The sequence below is a fragment of the Schistocerca cancellata genome, chromosome 12 (assembly GCF_023864275.1).
Source record: "Schistocerca cancellata isolate TAMUIC-IGC-003103 chromosome 12, iqSchCanc2.1, whole genome shotgun sequence".
In the NCBI taxonomy this organism is placed as follows: Eukaryota; Metazoa; Arthropoda; class Insecta; order Orthoptera; family Acrididae; genus Schistocerca; species Schistocerca cancellata.
In genome coordinates, this window is record NC_064637.1 from 50200591 (window position 1) to 50227287 (window position 26697).

A 26697-nucleotide genomic window follows, 5' to 3' on the forward strand; every position below is an offset into this window, starting at 1 on the left:
CCAGCTTCATGGAGACGGTTGCGAATGGTCCTCGCCGATACCCCAGGAGCAACAGTGTCCCTAATTTGCTGGGAAGTGGCGGTGCGGTCCCCTACGGCACTGCGTAGGATCCTACAGTCTTGGCGTGCATCCGTGCGTCGCTGCGGTCCGGTCCCAGGTCGACGGGCACGTGCACCTTCCGCCGACCACTGGCGACAACATCGATGTACTGTGGAGACCTCAGGCCCCACGTGTTGAGCAATTCGGCGGTACGTCCACCCGGCCTCCCGCATGCCCACTATACGCCCTCGCTCAAAGTCCGTCAACTGCACATACGGTTCACGTCCACGCTGTCGCGGCATGCTACCAGTGTTAAAGACTGCGATGGAGCTCCGTATGCCACGGCAAACTGGCTGACACTGACGGCGGCGGTGCACAAATGCTGCGCTGCTAGCGCCATTCGACGGCCAACTCCGCGGTTCCTGGTGTGTCCGCTGTGCCGTGCGTGTGATCATTGCTTGTACAGCCCTCTCGCAGTGTCCGGAGCAAGTATGGTGGGTCTGACACACCGGTGTCAATGTGTTCTTTTTTCCATTTCCAGGAGTGTATTTATCGTTAAGAGTCAGAATTTGGTGACACTGGTGACATGTCTGGTCCATGTCCTATTTTTTCTACACAGTCTTCATCATGTTCTATGGCCGTACACCAACACTGTTCAAGAGCATGCTAAAAGCTATTGTCCTTTCGGCGTGGCCATGTTTTCACTGCATGACTGACAGTCTCGTCACCCGAAGAGAATTTTTTAAGCTGCCCTAAGAGATAGAAGTCCGAGGGTGCCAGGTGTGGACTGTAGGATGTCCAACCTATATAGCGATGTGTGTCCGGGTTCTCAGACTTGCGTGTGGCCGTGAATTATCGTGTTGGAGTCCGCAGCTCGTGGTCTTGTGGTAGCGTTCTCGCTTCCCGTGCACGGGATCCCGGCTTCGATTCCCCGCGGGGTCAGGGATTTTCTCTGCCTCGTGATAACTGGGTGTTGTGTGTCTTTCATCATCATTTCATCATCATTGACTCGCAAGTCGCGGACGTGGCGTCAACTGAAGAGGACTTGCAATACGGCGGCCGAACTTCCCCGCATGGGGCCTCCCGGCCAACAGTGCCATAAGATTATTTCATTTCATCGTGTTGGAGCAATACAGGGTGATTCAAAAAGAATACCACAACTTTAGGAATTTAAAACTCTTCAACGACAAAAGGCAGAGCTAAGCACTATCTGTCGGCGAATTAAGGGAGCTATAAAGTTTCATTTAGTTGTACATTTGTTCGTTTGAGGCGCTGTTGACTAGGCGTCAGCGTCAGTTGATGCTAAGATGGCGACTGCTCAACAGAAAGCTTTTTGTGTTATTGAGTACGGCAGAAGTGAATCGACGAGAATCCGCGGGAAACAACTCAGTATGAACGTGACTCGCCTAAGGTGAACGTTTTCTGTGCCATTTCAGCCAATAAAGTTTTTGGTCCCTTTTTCTGCGAAGGTGCTACTGTAACTGGACTATAGTATCTGGAGATGTTAGAGAATTGGCTGTTCCCACAGCTCGAACAAGAAGCACAACAATTCATATTTCAGCAGGATGGAGCGCCACCACATTGGCACTTATCTGTCCGTAACTACCTGAACGTCAACTACCCGAGGCGATGGATCGGCCGCCAGGCAGCCCGTGACAGAGCACTTCATCACTGGCCTCCAAGAAGCCCTGAGCTTATCCCCCGCCATTTTTTCTTATGGGGGTATGTTAAGGATATGGTGTTTCGGCCACCTCTCCCAGCCACCATTGATGATTTGAAACGAGAAATAAGAGCAGCTATCCAAACTGTTACGCCTGATATGCTACAGAGAGTGTGGAACGAGTTGGAGTATCGGGTTGATATTGCTCGAGTGTCTGGAAGGGGCCATATTGAACATCTCTGAACTTGTTTTTGAGTGAAAAAAAACTTTTTTAAATACTCTTTGTAATGATGTATAACAGAAGGTTATATTATGTTTCTTTCATTAAATTCACATTTTTAAAGTTGTGGTATTCTTTTTGAATCATCCTGTATTTCTGCCGGATTGGAACACGTCGGAAAAATTCATCAGTTTATTCTGAGTCTTCACGTACGCCTCTGAATTGATTGTTGATTCTTGCGGATGTGATCACATCCACGGCAGTGACGCCATCACAATCCCGGAAGACTTTTATCATGACTTTTCCGACAGAGGGAGTTCTCTCGAGTTTCTTCTTTTGTGGTGAATGAGGATGATGCCACTCCATGGAGTGCCTTTTTGTTTCCGGTGCAAAGTGGTGCACCCGGCTTTTATTCCCCGTGACGATCCGTGACAGATTTCTCCGTTGGTCTCAAATAGCTCCAACAATTCAAATGAAATATCTTTCAATCCTCTGGTCCGCTGTGAGCATTCGTGGAACCCATCTTGAGCACCTCTTTAAATATCCCAGAGTCTCGAACATTGCAACCGCACTTCGAATTCTGACCGACAGCTGTAGAGCCAGTTGTCGAGTTGTGATGCGCCGGTCGGCTCGAATAATGGCATTCGCACGACTCAGCACGTCTGGAGCAGTGGCTGTGACAGGACGTCCCGAGCGTGGCTGACCGTGCAGCTCTGTTTCTGCATTTCCCGAGGCTGTGACTTTCTGTACCCACCGCCCAACTGTACTCCTATCAACTGCAGCATCACCATACACTGCACACAAACGTTTATGGATGTTCATGACTCTTTCTTTTCCTGCACACAAGAATTCAAGAACAGCACGCTGCTTGTAACGTGAGTCGTATGTTGACGCTGTACGAGGTACATTCAAGTTCTAAGGCCTCCGATTTTTCTTTCTAAATAACTACTCATCCGAAATCGATGAAACTGGCGTTACTTCTCGACGTAATCGCCCTGCAGACGTACACATTTATCACAACGCTGACGCCATGATTCCGTGGCAGCGGCGAATGCTTCTTTAGGAGTCTGTTTTGACCACTGGAAAATCGCTGAGGCAATAGCAGCACGGCTGGTGAATGTGCGGCCACGGAGAGTGTCTTTCATTGTTGGAAAAAGCCAAAAGTCACTAGGAGCCAGGTCAGGTGAGTAGGGAGCATGAAGAATCACTTCAAGTTGTTACCACGAAGAAACTGTTGCGTAACGTTAGCTCGATGTGCGGGTGCGTTGTCTTGGTGAAACAGCACACGCGCAGCCCTTCCCGGACGTTTTTGTTGCAGTGCAGGAAGGAATTTGTTCTTCAAAACATTTTCGTAGGATGCACCTGTTACCGTAGTGCCCTTTGGAACGCAATGGGTAAGGATTACGCCCTCGCTGTCCCAGAACATGGACACCATCATGTTTTCAGCACTGGCGGTTACCCGAAATTTTTTTGGTGGTGGTGAATCTGTGTGCTTCCATTGAGCTGACTGGCGCTTTGTTTCTAGATTGAAAAATGGCATCCACGTCTCATCCATTGTCACAACCGACGATAAAGGAAGTCCCATTCGTGCTGTCATTGCGCGTCAACATTGCTCGGCAACATGCCACACGGGCAGCCGTGTGCTCGTCCGTCAGCATTAGTGGCACCCAATTGGATGACACTTTTCGCATTTTCAGGTCGTCATGCAGGATTGTGTGCACAGAACCCACAGAAATACCAACTCTGGAGGCGATCTGTTCAACAGTCATTCGGCGATCCCCCAAAACAATTCTCTCCACTTTCTCCATCGTGTCGTCAGACCGGCTTGTGCGAGCCCGAGGTTGTTTCGGTTTGTTGTCACACGATGTTCTGCCTTCATTAAACTGTCGCACCCACGAACGCACTTTCGGCACGTCCATAAGTCCATCACCACATGTCTCCTTCAACTGTCGTCCGCCGCTCGTGGTCTCGCGGTAGCGTTCTCGCTTCCCGAGCACGGGGTCCCGGGTTCGATTCCCGGCGGGGTCAGGCATTTTCACCTGCCTCGAGATGACTGGGTGTTTGTGTTGTCCTCATCATTTCATCATCATCCAGGAAATTGGCGAAATTGGACTGAGCAAAGGTTGGGCAGTTGTACGGGCGCTGATAACCACGCAGTTGAGCGCCCCACAAACCAAACATCATCATCATCATCACCTTCAACTGTCGATGAATTTCAATTGGTTTCACACCACGCAAATTCAGAAAACGAATGATTGCACGCTGTTCAAGTAAGCAAACGTCGCCATTTTAAGTATTTAAAACAGTTCTCATTCTCGCCGCTGGTGGTAAAATTCCATCTGCCCTACGGTGCTGCCATCTCTGGGACGTATTGACAATGAATGCGGCTTCATTTTAAAACAATGCGCATGTTTCTATCTCTTTCCAGTCTGGAGAAAAAAAACTCGGATGCCTTTGAACTTGAATGCACCTCGTACAACACCTCTGCTATCTACCAAAATGGGTAGAAACCTCACCGGTGCAAAGAACAAACATCAAATGTGAAACACCAACAAGGAGGTTTTATTCAAAAAAATGTTCATATGCCTGTGAAATCTTGTGGGACTTAACTGCTAAGGTCATCAGTCCCTAAGCTTACACACTACTTAACCTAAATTATCCTAAGAACAAACACACACACCCATGCCCGAGTGAGGACTCGAACCTCCGCCGGGACCAGCCGCACAGTCCATGACTGCAGCGTCGTAGACCGCTCGGGACGTTTTATTGAACGACCCTAGCAGATACTACATCTGCTGAAAGGTTCAAGGAAAACTTTGGTATCATCTCAAATAGGTGCCCGTACTCATACCTACAGTTGGTGGAGGCTTCAATCCACATTCAACACGTTGACGGTCCCTCCTCTCCCCCCTGACTTCCCCTACCTTCTTTCCTCCCCCTCCCCTCTCCTCTGCCACTGGCATCTACACCATCCCCTCTCTCTCCTCCCCCACCTTTCGTCCTTTGGCAGGTCACCGGACTCGTACACAGATTAGTGAACATTCGCGCGCCGGAGATCATCGCCATTGCTTTTTTTTGTGTCATAGTGTTAGTGTCTTAGTGTTTCACCACTCACACTCAATCGTTCAAGCGTGTCATTTCAGTCACCTATCTTCGTGTAAAAGTGCTGAACGTTTTTTTATTTACTATGCCTGTGATCGGTTCCATCTTTTATTTTTTTTTCTTTGTGTGTCTACTGTTTTTTGTCCATTTTGTTTTGTTTTTCTATGGCTTCCTATGGTCTACTTGTAGTATCTGTGGCCGAAGAGCGGCGTAGTATTGCCGCTGTGTAGTGGGACGTGAAATTTAAGCGTCCCCCATCCACCAGTGTCAGCCCAGTTTGCAGGTAAATATAAGTTTAATTTATTGTTTTGTTTCTGTATTTTTGTAATATTTGTAATAGCTGTGAATTATCTAAAGTTTTGTATTTATTTTTTTATGTTTCATGTACGGAGAGGGCGGCGCAACGAACGGAGACAGCATCTTCGCTGCCGGGAACAGAGAGAAAATTGCTGGCCACTATACGTCGCGGGTCGACAGCCGAAGAGCAACAGAAGATCCTGGAACCGAGTTGTTGCGTCGTGCTTCTAAAAATTAAATAATTGCGAATTTGTAATGTTTGTACAACAATGACGTCATAGGAAGTTTAACCTTATTGAAAATGTCAGTCCTATCTTGTCAAGGCTCAGGTTCACGTCTGTATGGAGGAAGATAATAAACTAGTGGATGCTACTAAAGTTGACATACGTGTTCCGAGGATTTATTTATGAGGAATTATGTGAATGAATTAATAATACACTCCTGGAAATTGAAATAAGAACACCGTGAATTCATTGTCCCAGTAAGGGGAAACTTTATTGACACATTCCTGGGGTCAGATACATCACATGATCACACTGACAGAACCACAGGCACAGAGACACAGGCAACAGAGCATGCACAATGTCGGCACTAGTACAGTGTATATCCACCTTTCGCAGCAATGCAGGCTGCTATTCTCCCATGGAGACGATCGTAGAGATGCTGGATGTAGTCCAGTGGAACGGCTTGCCATGCCATTTCCACCTGGCGCCTCAGTTGGACCAGCGTTCGTGCTGGACGTGCAGACCGCGTGAGACGACGCTTCATCCAGTCCCAAACATGCTCAATGGGGGACAGATCCGGAGATCTTGCTGGCCAGGGTAGTTGACTTACACCTTCTAGAGCACGTTGGGTGGCACGGGATACATGCGGACGTGCATTGTCCTGTTGGAACAGCAAGTTCCCTTGCCGGTCTAGGAATGGTAGAACGATGGGTTCGATGACGGTTTGGATGTACCGTGCACTATTCAGTGTCCCCTCGACGATCACCAGTGGTGTACGGCCAGTGTAGGAGATCGCTCCCCACACCATGATGCCGGGTGTTGGCCCTGTGTGCCTCGGTCGTATGCAGTCCTGATTGTGGCGCTCACCTGCACGGCGCCAAACACGCATACGACCATCATTGGCACCAAGGCAGAAGCGACTCTCATCGCTGAAGACGACACGTCTCCATTCGTCCCTCCATTCACGCCTGTCGCGACACCATTGGAGGCGGGCTGCACGATGTTGGGGCGTGAGCGGAAGACGGCCTAACGGTGTGCGGGACCGTAGCCCAGCTTCACGGAGACGGTTGCGAATGGTCCTCGCCGATACCCCAGGAGCAACAGTGTCCCTAATTTGCTGGGAAGTGGCGGTGCGGTCCCCTACGGCACTGCGTAGGATCCTACGGTCTTGGCGTGCATCCGTGCGTCGCTGCGGTCCGGTCCCAGGTCGACGGGCACGTGCACCTTCCGCCGACCACTGGCGACAACATCGATGTACTGTGGAGACCTCACGCCCCACGTGTTGAGCAATTCGGCGGTACGTCCACCCGGCCTCCCGCATGCCCACTATACGCCCTCGCTCGAAGTCCGTCAACTGCACATACGGTTCACGTCCACGCTGTCGCAGCATGCTACCAGTGTTAAAGACTGCGATGGAGCTCCGTATGCCACGGCAAACTGGCTGACACTGACGGCGGCGGTGCACAAATGCTGCGCAGCTAGCGCCATTCGACGGCCAACACCGCGGTTCCTGGTGTGTCCGCTGTGCCGTGCGTGTGATCATTGCTTGTACAGCCCTCTCGCAGTGTCCGGAGCAAGTATGGTGGGTCTGACACACCGGTGTCAATGTGTTCTTTTTTCCATTTTCAGGAGTGTATATTTGACAAGATTATTGAATTTTGACTGAGTTCATCGCGACTTTGAATCTCAAAGTTTATTCAATGTGGTTCTAATATCGATTAAATCAGATAACGTGTATCAATATAATTTCGGAGGAGAACAAACGACATCTAAAAGTTGAAAAAGTTTACACAAACCAATTGGACTGAGCGACGTAATTCTGCGCATACGACTCAAATGATGTTTTACAGTTTCGTTCAAGAACCATTCTGAGACAATTTAAAAAGAATATAAATAATTTTGAAGTGGGTTGTAACTGACGTAGGTGACGAAGTCTACACATGGTCATATGTCGAAGGAAAATCGTTTATAAAAAACTTACGTCGTTACACTACAGCTGCCGGCCTGCCTTGTCTTAAGGTGTTACAATGACAATAACGGGGAAAAAACGAAAGTACATATTCGAAGCCGGTGGTTGGTACAAAAGAAGGTACGGTACAGTACTGAACGGTTACTCCTAAAATTATTTTTAGCAGTTAGTTTAGGAGCACACTCGAAGTTAAATGGTTGCTAAAAAACACTTGACCTCATAGCAACAAATAATCCTAAGCAAATAGGGAACATCGAGACAGATGCAGGAACTAGCGACCACTTTATTATGACGGGACTGAATACCGTAGCATCCAAACCCACCAAAAATAAACGATGAACGTATCAATTCAGAAAAGTAGTTAAAAATTCGCTTGACACTTTTCTATGAGGCATTATCCATTCCTGTCAGCTGACTATGTAAGACCAGACTTGCGTTAAACTCAAAGAAATTGTACCGGCAGCAATTGAGAGGTTCGTCTGTACCCACGCAAATATGAATGTTTGTCTGTTCGTAACATATGACGTCAGAAGAGTAATGTAAGGATAATAAATAATTACAGTTCGGCAATGGCTGACGTGACGTCATGACGGAAGTAGATGACTCGGCAGGCTCCTTTAGCTCAAATTTTTGACGAAAGATTTTATTTACATCACAATTTAGATGTCTAAACTGTGGTTCTGCTGTTAAAATGTTATAGTTAAAACTAACGAGCTATATTCTACCGCAGCTTATGCCTTACGAGTCAACAGAACATCGAATCGCAACCTCACTGACACACGCTTGAAATGCGAAACGTTGGCTCAAATAAATCACAAACTATTAGTTTCATCAAGCTAAAATGATTTTACATAACAGCATAATTGCTGTAAATTACGATTACATAATAAATAGACAAGTTTACTAACTAATTCTCCTCTGCAGTGAAACTGCCAAGCGGTGTTGTAAATATGCAAAAACTTTCGTAACGTCAGTCTCGTAATGCCGTGCAAAAATTCTGGAGATGTTTCAAAATACAATATCACACGCAACTACACTCTACATACAACGGTTCTGTTAAAAATGTTCGTACCTACACACACCATTTTTATTTATAAAACAGTTAGACTACGTACTGAACTGATTATTGTGATGACATATGCCATTTTCTCACTTTTTTCAGTGAGCTGCCTCGTCTGTTCTTACTCTGTCTTTTAATGAAAGCCAGCGCAAACGAATAAATGTGCGAGTTCTATCGTAAATTCTAATTATCTCTGTGTATATTGGGGAACCGCTCAGAATGTTTGCACACAACTTTCTCTACACAAATTGCCACTGCCATGAAACTGATTCGATTAGATTAGTTCAGTACTTGTTCCATAGATCATGAATACGACACTTCGTAATGATGTGGAACGTGTCAGGTTAATAAAAGGTGTCTATAAAAGATATTACATTACACAAAACACACATGACACTTAATATTTTTAATTTTTTTTTCTGAGTGTTGGGGAAATTACTCACTTACTATATCCAAAATTTCATCTAATGAGTAGAACGAGTTGCCATTCAGAAATTCTTTTGATTTCCTTTTAAATGCTACATGGATGTCTGTCAGACTTTTGATGCTATTAGTTAAGTGACCAAAGACTTTTGTGGCAGCGTAATTTACCCCCTTCTGGACCAAAGTTAGATTTAACCTTGAGTAGTGAAGATCATCCTTTCTCCTAGTGTTGTAGCCATGTACACTACTATTACTTTTGAATTCGTTCGGATTGTTAATAACAAATTTCATAAGTGAATATATATACTGTGAGGCTACAGTGAAGATCCCTAGCTCTTTAAATAAGTGTCTACAGGATGATCTAGGATGAGCTCCAGCAATTATTCTGATTACACGCTTTTGTGCAATGAGCACTCTTTTACTCAGTGATGAGTTACCCCAGAATATGACGCCATACGAAAGAAGAGAATGAAAATAGGTGTGATAAGCTAATTTACTGAGACGCATATCTCCAAAATTTGCAATGACCCTAATAGCATAAGTAGCTGAACTCAAAAGTTTCAGCAGATCTTGAGTGTGTTTTTTTCCAGTTCAACCGATCATCAGTGCACACAATTAGAAATTTTGAATATTCTATCTTAGCTACAGATTTCTGATCGAAGTCTATATTTATTAATGGTGTCATTCCATTTACTGTGTGGAACTGTATGTACTGTGTTTTGGCAAAGTTTAATGAGAGCCCATTTGCAGAGAACCACCTAATGATTTTCTGAAAAACATCGTTTACAATTTCACCAGTTAATACTTGTCTGTTGGGTGTAATAGCTATACTTGTATCATCGGCAAAAAGTACCAGCTTTGCATCTTCGTGAGTATGGAATGGGAAGTCATTAATATATATATAAAATCAGCAGAGGACGCAAGACTGAACCTTGAGGCACCCCATTCTTGATTGTTCTCCAGTTTGAGAAATCGCCAGTTTTTTTGCATATTATGTGAACTGCTTATTTCAACTTTCTGCACTCTTCCAGTTAGGTATGATTTGAGCACTGTCCCATTCATACCACAGTACTTGAGCTTATCTAGAAGTATTTCATGATTTACACAATCAAAAGCCTTTAATAGATCACAAAAAATCCCAACGGGTGACTTCCGGTTAGTCAGAGCATTTAATATTTCATTAGTCAAAGTACATATAGCATTTTCCGTTGAAGAACCTTTCTTGAAACCAAACTGACATTTTGTTAAAACTTTATTTTTACAAAGGTGTAAAGCTACTCTACAATACATTACTTTTCAAGAATTTTGGATAAGGCAGTCGGAAGAGAGATTGGGCGGTAGTTGTTGACATCAGACCTATCCCCTTTTTTATGCAGTGGTTTAACAATGGCATACTTCAGTCTATGTGAGAAAATACCGTGCTTCAGAGAGCTATTACATATGTGGTTAAGACTCCCAATTGGGAACAAGCTTTTATTATCCTACTGGAAATGCCATCAAAAGTCATCTCGAATTGGTTTAATGTCTCAGTCCACGTTTCTGAAGGCACAAGTACAGCTCCCCAGGAAATCATGCACAAATAGCTAAAATGTTTTCCTCCTTCGACCGACATTAGCTCTTCAGTTGGTGTAGCTAATGTTTTGTCGTACTGCTTGTACCGACGTGCTATATATCCAGCAGAGGTACTGAAATCCCCCCACGCTAAAGTCCAAACCTGTGGATACTGAGGAATTCTTATAATCTTCTACAGTGAGTATCGCCTCAATTTCTCCGTGCTGTTCAGCCACTGACAGTGCTTCAGACATATCGGGAAGAATGCTCCTAACACTGCTGCAGTCAAAAACGTTCCTTCTTCGCCAGTTTCAGCAAAAGAAGCGTTAGACAGAGGAATATCGAAAGCATTGGCACCTAACCATAATAACCTTACTATATTTTTTGTTGTGGATTGGCAAGACAGCCAATCCACTATAAGGAAGCCGAAAGGCACGCGTTTAAGCTCACGCAGGCTGGCGTGAGGTCTGGAACAGGACAAGGTAACTATAATAGCCAATAACGTACGTAGCTGCTGGAATACTTAACTTTAATCCATTTGGTGAACATCGCTCTTGACGGTACATGTTTTACAGCATCAATAGCAACTGGTAATGGCGCCTTGCTAGGTCGTAGCAAATGACGTAGCCGAAGGCTATGCTAACTATCGTCTCGGCAAATGAGAGCGTAATTTGTCAGTGAACCATCGCTAACAAAGTCGGCTGTACAACTGGGGCGAGTGCTAGGAAGTGTCTCTAGACCTGCCGTGTGGCGGCACTCGGTCTGCAATCACTGATAGTGGCGACACGCGGGTCCGACGTATACTAACGGACCGCGGCCGATTTAAAGGCTGCCACCTAGCAAGTGTGGTGTCTGACGGTGACACCACATTTTTTATGTCTACTGGAGCGGGATGATCATAAAAATGTCGCAGACGCCTTACAAGAGAAAAGCAGTTTTCCACACTGTCATGATTTAGCCTGGCAGTAAGTATATAATTGACATCGTATTCTCTTACGTCTACTCCGCCACTTGGAGGAATACTCTGCAAATCACATTCAAGTGCCTGGCAGAGGGTTCATCGAACCACCTTCACAGTAATTCTCTATTATTCCAATCTCGTGCAGTGCGTGGAAAAAAAGAACACCTATATCTTTCCGTGCGAACTCTCATTTCCTTTATTTTATTATGATGACCATTTCTCCCTATGTCAGTCGTCGTCAGCAAAATATTTTCGTATTCCGAGGAGAAAAATAGATGATTGGAATTTCGTCAGAAGATTCCGCAGTAGCGAAAAACGCCTTTGTTTCAGTGATGTCCACCCCAAATATTGTAAGGTTTCAGTGATACTTTCCCCCTATTTCGCGATAATGCAAAACATGCTGCCCTTCTTTGAACTTTCTCGATGTACTCAGTTAATCCTATCTGCTAAGGATCCCACACCACGCAGCAGTATTCCAAAAGAGGACGTAAAGCGTGGTGTAAGTAGTCTCCTTAGTAGATCTGTTACATTTTCTAAGTGTCTTGCCGATAAAACGCAGTCTTTGGTTTGTAACCCCCACAACATTTTCTGTGTGTTCCTTCCCATTTATGGTGGTCGTAATTGTAATTCCTAGGTATTTAGTTGCATCTACCGCCTTTAGTTTTGACTGATTTATCATGTAACGTAAGTTTAACGGATTTCTTTTAGCACTCATCGGATGACCTCACACTTTTCGTTGTTTAGGGTCAATTGCCAATTTTCACACCATACAGATATCTTTTCTAAATCGTTTTTAATTTGTTTTGATCTTCTGATGACTTTCATTAGTCGATGAGCGACAGCGTCATCTGCAAACAACCTAAGACGGCTGTTCACATTGACTCCCAAATCGTTCATATAGATAAGGAACAGGAAAGGGCCTATAACACTACCTTGGGGAAAGCAAATCACTTCTGTATTACTCGATGTCTTTCCGTCAATTACTACGAACTGTGACCTCTGACAGGAAATCAGAAATCCAGTCACGTAACTGAGACGATATTCCATAAGCAGGCAGTTTCACTACGAGCCGCTTGTGTTGTACAGTGTCAAAAGCCTTCCCGCAGAAATACGGTATCAATTTGAAATCCCTTGTCAATAGCACTCAAACATCATGTGAATAAAGCGATGGTTGTATTGCACATGATCGATGTTTTCTAAATCCGTCTTCACTGTGTGTTAATAGACCGTTCTCTTCGAGGTAATTCATAATGTTCGAACACAACATATACACTCCTGGAAATTGAAATAAGAACACCGTGAATTCATTGTCCCAGGAAGGGGAAACTTTATTGACACATTCCTGGGGTCAGATACATCACATGATCACACAGACAGAACCACAGGCACATAGACACAGGCAACAGAGCATGCACAATGTCGGCACTAGTACAGTGTATATCCACCTTTCGCAGCAATGCAGGCTGCTATTCTCCCATGGAGACGATCGTAGAGATGCTGGATGTAGTCCTGTGGAACGGCTTGCCATGCCATTTCCACCTGGCGCCTCAGTTGGACCAGCGTTCGTGCTGGACGTGCAGACCGCGTGAGACGACGCTTCATCCAGTCCCAAACATGCTCAATGGGGGACAGATCCGGAGATCTTGCTGGCCAGGGTAGTTGACTTACACCTTCTAGAGCACGTTGGGTGGCACGGGATACATGCGGACGTGCATTGTCCTGTTGGAACAGCAAGTTCCCTTGCCGGTCTAGGAATGGTAGAACGATGGGTTCGATGACGGTTTGGATGTACCGTGCACTATTCAGTGTCCCCTCGACGATCACCAGTGGTGTACGGCCAGTGTAGGAGATCGCTCCCCACACCATGATGCCGGGTGTTGGCCCTGTGTGCCTCGGTCGTATGCAGTCCTGATTGTGGCGCTCACCTGCACGGCGCCAAACACGCATACGACCATCATTGGCACCAAGGCAGAAGCGACTCTCATCGCTAAAGACGACACGTCTCCATTCGTCCCTCCATTCACGCCTGTCGCGACACCACTGGAGGCGGGCTGCACGATGTTGGGGCGTGAGCGGAAGACGGCCTAACGGTGTGCGGGACCGTAGCCCAGCTTCATGGAGACGGTTGCGAATGGTCCTCGCCGATACCCCAGGAGCAACAGTGTCCCTAATTTGCTGGGAAGTGGCGGTGCGGTCCCCTACGGCACTGCGTAGGATCCTACGGTCTTGGTGTGCATCCGTGCGTCGCTGCGGTCCGGTCCCAGGTCGACGGGCACGTGCACCTTCCGCCGACCACTGGCGACAACATCGATGTACTGTGGAGACCTCACGCCCCACGTGTTGAGCAATTCGGCGGTACGTCCACCCGGCCTCCCGCATGCCCACTATACGCCCTCGCTCAAAGTCCGTCAACTGCACATACGGTTCACGTCCACGCTGTCGCGGCATGCTACCAGTGGTAAAGACTGCGATGGAGCTCCGTATGCCACGGCAAACTGGCTGACACTGACGGCGGCGGTGCACAAATGCTGCGCAGCTAGCGCCATTCGACGGCCAACACCGCGGTTCCTGGTGTGTCTGCTGTGCCGTGCATGTGATCATTGCTTGTACAGCCCTCTCGCAGTGTCCGGTGTGGGTCTGACACACCGGTGTCAATGTGTTCTTTTTTCCATTTCCAGGAGTGTAGTAATTAATTAAATCAAACAAGCAATAAGCCTCCTAATTCAGGCGATAGCAATTGAAGGTGTTTGTATCATTCTCACTAACTGCGTTTTCGCAATAAAGAACAGCGGTAATTGTTTATTTCCTATTGTACTTCAACGAAACGTGAGTAATTCATAATTATACCAACAGTGTTTGTCGTTATTTTGCGTGAATGTAAAGTCCTCCGGGAGGAACACTGAATGACGAGCTGCGTTAGTGTAATGGTTGAAGTGTGTCACATTTCGCTGTACAGCATATGTAGACGACCTGGTTCTCGTGTTCCGCAATCGCGACGATGTCAACTGAGCACTAGAATGGATTATCACGTACGGTGTGGCTTCCGGCAGCTGTCTCAACGTCGCCAAATCGGTCGCCATGACCATAGGAGACGGGTTGACCCCAGCGTGTGTCGAACCCCTACAGCTTCGTGGCACTATCAAATGTCTCGGTATAGAGTTTCACGACGACATACGGCGCACCACGGCTCTTAACTACCGCCGCTTATTACAACAAATTCGGGTCCAGATCTTCAACCTTCGTCTGCGGACCCTCGACATTCTCCAAAGGACACACTTCATCAATGTTTACCTCGCATCGCGCCTTCCACACATAGCGCGTGTTCTCCCAATACCGTTACTGATGGCTGGACGTCTATTAGCGGCATTCGGAGCCTACGTCAGTACAGGCATGCTCTTCAAAGTCGGTTATGGGTCACTGACCCTTCCCCCAGAAAGGGGAGGTCTTGGTCTAGTCCATGTCCACGACAGAGCTGTGGCCCTGTATGTCAGCTCACACATCAAGCTGTGGCGCCACCACCGGGAAAGTTTGACAGGTTTGCTGTTGGAGTCCTTAGCTCCGCCCTCCATTATGCCCCCACTGACAACGCAAGACATACCTCCACCCTTCTACTACTTCGGGAACTTTTACATTGAACACAGCTATGTCCGTATCGCAGTACCACCGACGAAGCAGCGTCGGCGCGGGATATATATCATGTCCTACAGCAGAGGCGCCCACCAAACATCGTGGAGACCAAAAGCCCTCAGGTTAATTGGAAGGTGGTGTGGAAGACGATTCACGCGATTCCACTGGACACAGCCGTCCGATCCACATGGTACATCACAGTCAATGGTAAACAGATCACCCGATCACGCCTCCACAAGATAAACATGGCGGAATCGCCTCTCTGCGTAGACTGCGGGATACCAGACACGGACGAACACCGTCTCACATGTGGCGCGGCAGACGACGTATGGCGCTTGGTGTGACAAATTTTGTCGTATTATCTACGAGTGACTCCGGAACACATTACACCTCGGTTTCTACTATTTCCGGATCAACTGTATTTCCCGCGCGCCAAGACCAACGCTGTCCCATGGATCCGTGCGCATGCGGTACACTACTTATTTCACAATGGACCTAAAGATGTATTAGACTTTTGGAACTACCTACAAGAACGTCATTGCAAGATCGTACGGAACCCAAACTACAGACAGTATTTTTCTAATTACTTAGGGAGTGCCCTACGCGACCCTCCACGCAGCTGGATCATCAACAGGTAGGAGAAGACACCCATTGAGTGAGCTGACATGACTAAGTTCGATTCTCGGTGCAACAACATGATATACGTGAAGACGTACCTGGATGATGAAGCGTAAGGAGAGTAGCGACACACCCTTCTGCATCCTGTATGAAGCACTTTTTTATCGTGTTCCCCATATACACTCCTGGAAACTGAAATAAGAACACCGTGAATTCATTGTCCCAGGAAGGGGAAACTTTATTGACACATTCCTGGGGTCAAATACATCACATGATCACACTCACAGAGCCACAGGCACATAGACACAGGCAACAGAGCATGCACAATGTCGGCACTAGTACAGTGTATATCCACCTTTCGCAGCAATGTAGGCTGCTATTCTCCCATGGAGACGATCGTAGAGATGCTGTATGTAGTCCTGTGGAACGGCTTGCCATGCCATTTCCACCTGGCGCCTCAGTTGGACCAGCGTTCGTGCTGGACGTGCAGACCGCGTGAGACGACGCTTCATCCAGTCCTAAACATGCTCAATGGGGGACAGATCCGGAGATCTTGCTGGCCGGGGTAGTTGACTTACACCTTCTAGAGCACGTTGGGTGGCACGGGATACATGCGGACGTGCATTGTCCTGTTGGAACAGCAAGTTCCCTTGCCGGTCTAGGAATGGTAGAACGATGGGTTCGATGACGGTTTGGATGTACCGTGCACTATTCAGTGTCCCCTCGACGATCACCAGTGGTGTACGGCCAGTGTAGGAGATCGCTCCCCACACCATGATGCCGGGTGTTGGCCCTGTGTGCCTCGGTCGTATGCAGTCCTGATTGTGGCGCTCACCTGCACGGCGCCAAACACGCATACGACCATCATTGGCACCAAGGCAGAAGCGACTCTCATCGCTGAAGACGACACGTCTCCATTCGTCCCTCCATTCACGCCTGTCGCGACACCACTGGAGGCGGGCTGCACGATGTTGGGGCGTGAGCGGAAGACGGCCTAACGGTGTGCGGGACCGTAGCCCAGCTTCATGGAGACGGTTGCGAATGGTCCTCGCCGATACCCCAGGAGCAACAGTGTCCCTAATTTGCTGGGAAATGGCGGTGCGGTCCCCTACGGCACTGCGTAGGATCCTACGGTCTTGGCGTGCATCCGTGCGTCGCTGCGGTCCGGTCCCAGGTCGACGGGCACGTGCACCTTCCGCCGACCACTGGCGACAACATCGACGTACTGTGGAGACCTCACGCCCCACGTGTTGAGCAATTCGGCGGTACGTCCACCCTGCCTCCCGCATGCCCACTATACGCCCTCGCTCAAAGTCCGTCAACTGCACATACGGTTCACGTCCACGCTGTCGCGGCATGCTACCAGTGTTAAAGACTGGGATGGAGCTCCGTATGCCACGGCAAACTGGCTGACACTGACGGCGGCGGTGCACAAATTCTGCGCAGCTAGCGCCATTCGCCGGCCAACACCGCGGTTCCTGGTGTGTTCGCTGTGCCGTGCGTGTGATCATTGCTTGTACAGCCCTCTCGCAGTGTCCGGAGCAAGTATGGTGGGTCGGACACACCGGTGTCAATGTGTTCTTTTTTCCATTTCCAGGAGTGTACATTACCTCGATGTAGGAACGTGCCGAGATATTGTTTTCACGAGCACGATGCGGTGCTAGATACATTTATTTTTGTTGTGGTATAAAGTAAAACCACATTAAGAATGTATTAAAAACAGAAAATAAAAAAAAAGCACATGGTTGCTAAGTGAAAGGTTCTGAGTTCAAACCTTGATCGGTGCTTAATATTTTCTTTATTTAAAAACAATATCGAAGTGTCTTACTTCATGAATTTTATTCGTTTGAATGTATTTTTTTGAAATTTCTAGTTGCGACTAAAGTTGAGCATACGGAAAGTATACGCTATGGGCTGTTAACTCTGCAAACTCTTCAAAATTTCGTGCAATGGTTTACTAGATCTAATGCTGCACAATAACTGCATTGAACACCGAAACAAAATTAAGTCATTATGGGGGGGGGGGGGGAGGTATCCGTCAAGAAGATGTGTAAAAATCAAATTTTTGGGCCAATGATAAGTGTGTCAAAGCAGTCGGAACACCATGTGTCTGCACAGGCGAGCAGTGCAGTGATGACAAAATCGCGCACAGCGCGGAATGCGGGGAGCACGTCTCTGAAGCAGCGAAAGAGTTGATGCGGACGTGGTGGCTTTACTCCATAAACTGCGCTCTCACTCCTAAACGTAAGTTTGATAACTATACTATACTATGGCGCTGCTTCTCTTGGCGCGTGCAACTGGCAACGCAGCAATCTCCCGCGTCTGGGCGGGCATGCGCGAGCCGCCGAGATAAAAGAATTCAACTCTTAGTGCCGCATTGCAACTCCCCGACTGGCAGGTCAGCACTGCGTTCCAGACGCGTTCCAACCGACTGGGAGAGCCGAACTCGCAACCCGAACTGCGACCAACAAACTACAACATAAAACGAGCGGGAAGCAACAGCAGTCGAGCAAAGATACTACGAGAGGGGATATATCGATACGCGCTGGTAACGCCGCTCACGGTCAGGCAAAGCAGCAACTCAGTGACAGTAGTACATTTAAATTGATGTAGTGAGATGGAAGTATGTTAAAACCAGGGTGTAAAATACATGATGACAGGAACATGAGCCACACACGGATCAGTAAGATAAGGCGTGAGGGGTTCTGCGCAGAATCGGGGAGTAAAGGAATATGTAGTAAACACTGACAAGTAGGACAGAGTGATAGGGCATATGTTAGGAAATGAGTTCTGTGGTACTAGAGGGAGCTGTAGAGGGCAAAAACTGTAGAGGAAGACACAGATTGGAATACATCCAGCAAATAATTGAGGACGTAGGTTGCAAGGGCTACTCTGAGACGAAGAGGTTAGCACAGGAGATCGTGGCCGGCCGGATCAAACCAGTGTGAAGACTGGTGACTAAAAAGAAACCGGACTGTAACTGGTGGTCGGATGCTTAGCTTCTCTAGAACAGTTGCCTGAACCGCCTTGGTCATCCAGAAACGCTTCGCATCCGATCCAAATTCTCGACATGTCAAGCGCCAGTAGTGCCAATATTTGGAATCAGACGGGAAGTGTGTCCGGATGGCTGAGGTGGTTAGGGCAACCATTCTAGAGAAGCTAACCATCCGAGTTCTAGTTCGCTACAAATTTTAAATCTTCTCCGTTGGTGTATTTCAGTGTCTGTAAACGGCCAAGTGTGCTGATTTCTGTTAATCGTGTAATTTATACGACCGTGAGGTCTGTTCTGTTGGACATGCTCAAGAGCACTGATTCCACACATCTACACAAAACTACTCCTTCGCCACGCCACGATTGGCCTACAGGGACCTACCGGTGTATTCACTGGTACACAAAACTACAAATTTTCGAAAGGTGAGAATTCTACTCAGTAATAGCTACTCGTATTTGTGAAACGTTTCTTGATACTTCAGTGCAGAATATGATAAAAATATCTAATAAAATGTACGTAACTAGTTTAAGCGCTACCTCGTCATATATGAAAAATAAACCTCTCCGTCACGAAAATGAAATAAAGTTTTTGGATAATGTAACACGCTGACACTTGCGAAGTGATTTTTTATTTTACTTTTTTATTTTTAGCCAAGTGCGAGCAGAAACAGATCACTGTAAAGGAAGCAGAATTTAATCGAGAGATCAACCACGCACACAGATTTTTGCGTTCTGTTCTTCAAGTTCGGTTCAAAGCAGTTGCGTTGTTGTTGTTGTTGTTTATGTGGTCTTCAGTCCAGAGACTGGTTTGATGCAGCTCTCCATGCTACTCTATCCTGTGCAAGCTTCTTCATCTCCCAGTGCCTACTGCAACCTACATCCTTCTGAATCTGCCTAGTGTATTCATCTCCTGGTCTCCCTCTACGATTTTTACCCTCCATGCTGCCCTCCAATATTAAACTGGTGATCCCTTGATGCCTCAGAACATGTCCTACCAACAGATCTCTTCTACTTGTCAAGTTGTGCCACAAACTCCTCTTCTCCCCAGTTCTATTCAATACCTCCTCATTAGTTATGTGATCTACCCATCTAATCTTCAGCTTTCTTCTGTAGCACCACATTTCGAAAGCTCCTATTGTCTTCTTGTCTAAACTATTTATCGTCCACGCTTCACTTCCATACATGGCTACACTCCACACAAATACTTTCAAAAACGACTTCCTGACACTTTAATCTACACTCGATGTTAACAAATTTTCCTTCTTCAGAAACGCTTTCCTTGCCATTGCCAGTCTACATATTATATCCTCTCTATTTCGGCCATAATCAGTTATTTTGCTCTCCAAATCGCAAAACTCCTTTACTACTTTAAGTGTCTCATTTCCTAATCTAATTCCCTCAGCACCACCCGACTTAATTCGACTACATTCCATTATCCTAATTTTGCTTTTGTTGGTGTTCATCTTATATCCTCCTTTCAAGACACTGTCCCTTCTGTTCAACTGCTCTTCCAAGTCCTTTGCTGTCTCTGACAGAATTACAATGTCATCGCTGAACCTCAAAGTTTTAATTTCTTCTCCATGGATTTTAATTCCTACTCCGAATTTTTCTTATCTTTCCTTTACTGCTTGCTCAATATACAGATTGAATAAAATCGAGGATAGGCTACAACCCTATCTCACCTCCTTCCCAACCAATGCTTGGAATTTCATGCCCCTCGACTCTTGCAACTGCCATCTGGTTTCTGTACAGATTATAAATAGGCTTTCGCTCCCTGTATTTTACCCCTGCCACCTTCAGAATTTGAAAGAAAGTATTCCAGTCAACATTGTCAAAAGCTATCTCTACGTCTACAAATGCTAGAAACGTAGGTTTACCTTTCCTTAATCTATTTTCTAAGCTAAGTCGCTCACCGACAGATCTGTACCTACAGATTGGAAAATTGCGCAGGTCGCACCAGTGTTTAAGAAGGGTAGTAGGAGTAATCCATCGAACTACAGACCTATATCATTGAGTCGGTTTGCAGTAGGGGTTTGGAGCATATACTGTATTCAAACATTATGAATCACCTCAAAGGGAACGATCTATTGATACGTAATCAGCATGGTTTCAGAAAACATCGTTCTTGTGCAACGCAGGTAGCTCTTTATTCTCACGAAGTAATGGCCGCTATCGACAGGGGATCTCAGGTTGGTTCCGTATTTGTAGATTTCCAGAAAGCTTTTGACACCGTTCCTCACAAGCGACTTCTAATCAAGCTGCGGGCCTATGGGGTATCGTCTCAGTTGTGCGACTGGATTCGTGATTTCCTGTCAGGAAGATCGCAGTTCGTAGTAATAGATGGCAAATCATCGAGTAAGACTGAAGTGATATCAAGTGTTCCCCAGGGAAGCGTCCTGGGACCTCTGCTGTTCCTGATCTGTATAAATGACCTGGGTGACAATCTGAGCAGTTCTCTTAAGTTGTTCGCAGGTGATGCTGTAATTTACCGTCTAGTAAGGTCATCAGAAGACCAGTATTAGTTGCAAAGCGATTTAGAAAAGATTGCTGTATGGTGTGGCAGGTGGCAGTTGACGCTAAATAACGAAAAGTGTGAGGTGATCCACATGAGTTCCAAAAGAAATCCGTTGGAATTCGATTACTCGATAAATAGTACAATTCTCAAGGCTGTCAATTCAACTAAGTACATGGGTGTAAAAATTACGTACAACTTCAGTTGGAAAGACCACATAGACAATATTGTGGGGAAGGCGAGCCAAAGGTTGCGTTTCATTGGCAGGACACTTAGAAGATGCAACAAGTCCACTAAAGAGACAGCTTACACTACACTCGTTCGTCCTCTGTTAGAATATTGCTGCGCGGTGTGGGATCCTTACCAGGTGGGATTGACGGAGGACATCGAAAGGGTGCGAAAAAGGGCAGCTCGTTTTGTATTATCACGTAATAGGGGAGAGAGTGTGGCAGATATGACACACGAGTTGGGATGGAAGTCGTTAAAGCAAAGAGGTTTTTCGTCACGGCGAGATCTATTTACGAAATTTCAGTCACCAACTTTCTCTTCCGAATGGGAAAATATTTTGTTGAGCCCAGCATACATAGGTAGGAATGATCATCAAAATAAAATAAGAGAAATCAGAGCTCGAACAGAAAGGTTTAGGTGTTCGTTTTTCCCGCGCGCTGTTCGGGAGTGGAATGGTAGAGAGATACTATGTTTGTGGTTCGATGAACCCTCTGCCAAGCACTTAAATGTGAATTGCAGAGTAATCATGTAGATGTAGATGTAGAATTTAATCGAGAGATCTCTCACGCAAACAAGTTTTTGCGTTCTATTCTTTCATTTCGGTTCAAGGGAGTTGCGTATAAAGCCATAAATTCCATAAAGCTGTGCGTCTCGTAGCCGATTTGGTTCACAGGGAGCGCGGTTGGGTTCCAGCTCTGTACCGGACCGCGCGTGGCAGGAATTAACAACACCGGCCGCTGGCGAGGTGACTTGTACACACACACACACACCACACAGGGTCTGCCGGCGCATCATTCGTCTTCGTTGCCGCCCCCACAATGGCCGACCCGGAGGCGTCGGCGTCGCGACGCCAGGCGTCGGATTCAATTTTCTGCCTCCGGCCGCGAGAAGGCGCCTACGCCGGGCGTATGAAATACGGTCGCCTTCCTTCCCTTCGCCGGCAAACACGCACCACCGCATGCAACACAACACACGCATGGGACGCATCCGCCCCCTCTTTCTCCCTGCTTCCCTGGCAGTAACAAGTTGTGGGATTTAGATTTACGGGAAACCGATTTGTCCTCCAGCCGTTCTTTTCTTCCCTCGGTGTGCCCTTCCGCATACGGACGGTGGCTCTTTACACAGGGGAAGGCCCGAGCAATCTCTTACACTGGTTCCGGAAATTGACACCACCCACCACTTTGACAAGCTCCACTCTATGCGAACGCTTTTGCCCATAAAACTTAAACGATCTCTCAATGGAGATAAGTCTTCCGAAGTAAGAGTGATTTCAGGTGTGCCGCAAGGGAGTGTCGTAGGACCGTTGCTATTCACAATATACGTAAATGACCTTGTGCATGACATCGGAAGTTCACTGAGGCTTTTTGCGGATGATGCTGTGTTATATCGAGAGGTTGTAACAATGGAAAATTGTACTGAAATGCAGGAGGATCTGCAGCGAATTGACGCATGGTGCAGGGAATGGCAATTTAATCTCAATGTGGACAAGTGTAATGTGCTGCGAATACATAGAAAGAAAGATCCCTTATCATTTAGCTACAATATGGCAGGTCAGGAACTGGAAGCAGTTAATTCCATCAATTATCTGGCAGTACGCATTGGGAGTGATTTAAAATGGAATGATCATATAAAGTTGATCGTTGGTAAAGCAAATGCCATACTGAGATTCATTGGAAGAATCCTAAGGAAATGCAATCCGAAAACAAAGGAAGTAGGTTACAGTACGCTTGTTCGCCCACTGCTTGAATACTGCTCAGCAGTGTGGGATCCGTACCAGATAGGGTTGATAGAAGAGATAGAGAAGATCCAACGGAGAGCAGCGCGCTTCGTTACAGGATCATTTAGCAACCGCGAATGCCTTACGGAGATGATAGATAAACTCCAGTGGAAGACTCTGCAGGAGAGACGCTCAGTAGCTAGGTACGGGCTTTTGTCAAAGTTTCGAGAACATACCTTCACCGACGAGTCAAGCAGTATATTGCTCCCTCCTACGTATATCTCGCGAAGAGACCATGAGGATAAAATCAGAGAGATTAGAGCCCACACAGAAGCATACCGACAATCTTTCTTTCCACGAACAATACGAGACTGGAATAGAAAGGAGAACCAATAGAGGTACTCAAGGTACCCTCCGCCACACACCGTCAGGTGGCTTGCGGAGTATGGATGTAGATGTAGATGTAGGTACAAGTTTATTTTTTCTTTTACAAGTATATCATCACATGTGCATGTCGGTGGAAGGACGTTGTCCTCGATGGTGAGTGTTCATCGGAGGTGAGGGTATCATCTGGAGTGCCCCAGGGAAGTGTGGTAGGTCCTCTGTTGTTTTCTATCTACATAAATGATTTGGATAGGGTGGACTGCAATGTGCGGCTGTTTGCTGATGATGCTGTGGTGTACGGGAAGGTGTCGTCGTTGAGTGACTGTAGGAGGATACAAGATGACTTGGACAGGATTTGTGATTGGTGTAAAGAATGGCAGCTAATTCTAAATATCGGTGAATGTAAATTAATGCAGATGAATAGGAAAAAGAGTCCCGTAATGTTTGATTACTCCATTAGTTGTGTAGCGCTTGACACAGTCACGTCGGTTAAATATTTCGGCGTAACATTGCAGAGCGATATGAAGTGGGACAAGCATGTAATGGCAGTTGTGGGGAAGGCGGATAGTCGTCTTCGGTTCATTGGTACAATTTTGGGAAGATGTGGTTCATCTGTAAAGGAGACCGCTTATAAAAAAAACTAATACGACCTATTCTTGAGTACTGCTCGAGCGTTTGGGATCCCTATCACGTCGGATTGAGGGAGGACATAGAAGCAATTCAGAGGCGGACTGCTAGATTTGTTACTGGTAGGTTTGATCATCACGCGAGTGTTACGGAAATGCTTCAGGAACTCGGGTGGGATTCTCTGGAGGAAAGGAGGCGTTCTTTTCGTGAATCGCTACTGAGGAAATTTAGAGAACCAGCATTTGAGGCTGACTGCAGTACTATTTTACTGCCGCCAACTTACATTTCGCGGGAAGACCAAAAAGATAATATAAGAGAAATTAGGCCCCGTACAGAGGCATATAGGCAGTCATTTTTCCCTCGTTCTGTTTTGGAGTGGAACAGGGAGAGAAGATGCTAGTTCTGGTACAAGGTACCCTCCGCAACGCACCGTATGGTAGATTGCGGAGTATGTATGTAGATGTAGATGTAGAAGGACAGTGGTACTGGGGAGAGTGAGCTAGCCCTTGTTATAAACAGTTAACTACCACTGCGTACCCTTCTAGGTACGTGTGTTCAGCTACAGGAGCTATGACGAAATAGCGCAGGAGTGTCTGAAATATGGTGGTGACAAAATTGTCAAACTGATAGCATAGCTCTTCAACAAAATGATACATGGGGATTCAGTATCCAACGAGATGAAGCTAAGTTACGTTAATACAATATTTAAGAAAGGGAATCTCAAAATTTGTTCAAACCGTCGAGGAATTTGTGTTACAAACACATTAATGAGAATTTTTGTGAAAGTAATTGAAAATAAATTAGAAAAAAAATTTTAGAACCCAAGAAGAAGAATGTGGATTCACGGATGGGATATCATGTGTAGACCATATTTTCACATTACGACAGATTTTGGAGAAACATAGGGAAAAATGAAAAAAAATATAGGATTAATTTTCATAGATCTAGGAAAAGGGTATGATACTGTTCCTAGGAAATTACTTTGGACAGCACTACATATGGCAAGCATAAACCCTTCTTTGATTAAAATAATACAACAGATGTATAAAGATAACATTTACCAAGTGAAAGTTGGTAATAAACTTTGACAGAAATTTAGAACAAGCAAAGGCCTTTTACAGGGCTGTCCCATGTCACCACCATTATTTAAAACATATAGATATTAGCCTTAGAACATGGTCTCGTAAATGAAATAGTGTGGGATTAGAAATAAGAGATGGAGTTTACCTACATCATTTATTGTTTGCTAATGATCAAATAGTCGTAGCACAAGATGGGGGGGATGCTAACTATATGTGCAATCAACTAGCAGTATCATACAAAACTTGGGGTTTGAATATTAATTACCATAAAAAAGAAAAGTTGACTAATGAGTTACACATTGAAGGAAAGAAAATCACAAAGATAAACACTTTCTGTTATTTGGGATCCATTTTAGAAATCGAGGGAAAATCAGAGTCAGAAATGGATAAAAGAATTAGTACCGGACGGAAGGTCATTGGGATGGTTAAATCAGTCCTGGTTCAAATGGCTCTGAGCACCATGGGACTCAACTTCTGAGGTCATCAGTCCCTTGGACTTAGAACTACTTAAACCTAACTAACATAAGGACATCACAAACATACATGCCTGAGGCAGGATTCGAACCTGCGACCGTAGCGGTCCCGCGGTTCCAGACTGTAGCGCCTAGAACCGCACGGCCACTCCGGTCGGCTAACTCAGTCTTATGGAGCAGGAATGTAATGAGCAGAAATAAAAAATTAATATACAAATCCATGTTAGAGAGTGTGGTTCTGTATGGAACGGAGACCTGGACAATTAACATGAAGAATTGTAAAAAATTACAAGCTCTAGAGATTGACTTCTGGAGAAGATCGGCGAGAATCTCCAGGAAAGAAAAGATAAGGAACACCGAAATAATGAGTATGGAAATAAAAGAATGAATATATGACGTACTGGATAGGAGGAAATTACAGTGGTACGGGCGTGTACGACGAATGAAGAAAACCAGAATATCAAAATTGATACTGCGGAGGGGAGAAGAAGAAGAGGACGACCTGTGACCACCTGGCTCCAAAATGTACAGCACACAATGAGGAGAATGGGCGAAGAGGAAGAGGACACACAAGATCGAAACACCTGGAGGAATATTCTGAAAATATAGTTTAAGAACGTTTATTCTTGGTATTGTAATTTCCGAGTAAATTATTATGTTGGAGATAAGCCTCTGTAATGAGGAAAAGCTCAAAATAAAAAAAAATAAAAAATTTCACATGGTTTTGATTAAATCTTTGTGGCTGCCTTTGTATCCTTAGTGGTACAATGATATCCTGCTGGTTGATGGGTCCAGTTTCAAACGAAGGGAGTGGAGTCATAATAGAATGTTCAAATGTGTGTGAAATCTTATGGGACTTAACTGCTTAGGTCATCAGTCCCTAAGCTTACACACTACTTAACCTAAATTATCCTAAGGACAAACACACACAC